Raw genomic sequence first — 1751 nt, 5'->3', positions numbered from 1 at the left:
TTTGTAGATATGATATTATAATGAATGAGAAGAAAACATTTTGCTCAATGTTATGGTGATTTTAGATAAATTTTGGGTTATGGTATGATCGTATTGTTTGCTTTGCCATTGGCTAAAGACATCAACCACAATGTCATGATAACAGGTATCTGCGAAAAGTAACGATGCAGATGGCACAAATGTACTTCAGCAAAGCATGTTCTTTCTCGTTTACTCTTCCGCGTTATGACCAATAGATAACACGTTCATTGCAAATTCTTGTTGCAAGTAACAGGAAATAGACGAACAACCAATGGAAAACAAGACCGTTGATGTAACCAAGAAGGTTATACGACCTCCTCGATGTTTATACATTTTAACTTCGCGGCCACTGTGGATGGCGCGTGTTGCATGCTGGGAGAATTGCAGATGCGTGTACCCGTCAAGTTCTCGGTCCGGAAGTTGAAGTCGTGCAGTAAGATTATCTGTCAGGCAACCCCTCCTTTTGGGGTGATATCAGTAATAAAGTCAGGAGTAAACTGAAGTGGATTTTAAAGGTCACGTTTCAAGGTCACGGCGAGCAGCAGTTTTCCTGCCGCTATCAGCACTTGTTTGTGCGCAGCTCTAGCTGTAAGACCACCCCGAGCAAACCACGTCCACTGACCCATTCATCAAACACTGGGAGAACAAATATCTTACAGTCAGGCCTGTCAGGGTAACCCTGGGGCAAGACGGGACCATCCTGGCATGAAGACCACCTCGTCAAGCTCTCTTGACTGTCAATATTTTGACTCTCTGGAGGACTTCGGGAAATTGGTGTTTGTCACTTTGTTCGATGCACCTGACAGCTGGGGGCATCATTAAAGACGTGAGACAACGTTATCAGTAAACCATATTGACTGAATTGTGATGAAGCTGTCCACACATATAGATGGCCCGTTTTACGGTTACATATTGCATATGCAAGTTGGTTATCGTTGATCAGATACTTGTCATCTAATAGTGTGTGATGTTGTCACGTTCAGGGCATGTACGGCGTTCTTGAACTTTGAGCAGGAGTATATGTGGTTAGACGGATGTCCCTGTAGCGCAACTGGTAGTCGTTAGGCTCCAGTTAGGCTCCTGGTTCCAATTGATTGGCGACTGGTTTGGAGACCACGGTTCAATCCTGGCCTGGGTAAGTTATCTCGGTTGGGGCTGCACCCGTCTTACGGAATGGACGTAAATGGGGTCCCATGTTCGAGGAGGCGCCTCCAGAAGTAAAGAGTGAAGGGATAGCAAACCCTCCGTGTACACTATACCCTGCTACTGAAACAGAGAGGAAACTTGCATCCATGCACCACTAGGCACTACAAGTGTCTGAACGAACGATAGGACTGCAAATAAGCGTTATGTTGGGTTCCGGTAGAACGACCATGTATGGCAGACGTTATCGCTGTGGCCTTGTTGATGTGTTGAGAGCCGGACCAGGTGGTTATGGTTGTCTACGCATGCGTGAAGAAAGTTCACAAATTGTGCACCTCCGTGCGTGTACTGCGAACGTGACAAGAGACAGAGCGTCGCAAATATGTAAGCTCTCCGCACGACCTGCGAGCTTGAAGCCAGACGGTTGCACCACAGACACGGAAAGTCGCTGCTATGAACAGTGTGGCGGCCATGTCATGTACACTCATTGTACTCTCCAAGCAGAGGTTAGGCTCCGGCTGTTTTTTAAACGTTTTTTCAGTCGTTTTTATCGGGCTTTCTATTTTGTCATTTTTCTTGAAGTACGT

The sequence above is a fragment of the Branchiostoma floridae genome, chromosome 7 (assembly GCF_000003815.2).
Source record: "Branchiostoma floridae strain S238N-H82 chromosome 7, Bfl_VNyyK, whole genome shotgun sequence".
Classification (NCBI taxonomy): Eukaryota; Metazoa; Chordata; class Leptocardii; order Amphioxiformes; family Branchiostomatidae; genus Branchiostoma; species Branchiostoma floridae.
Note: the sequence above shows the minus strand (reverse complement) of the source record.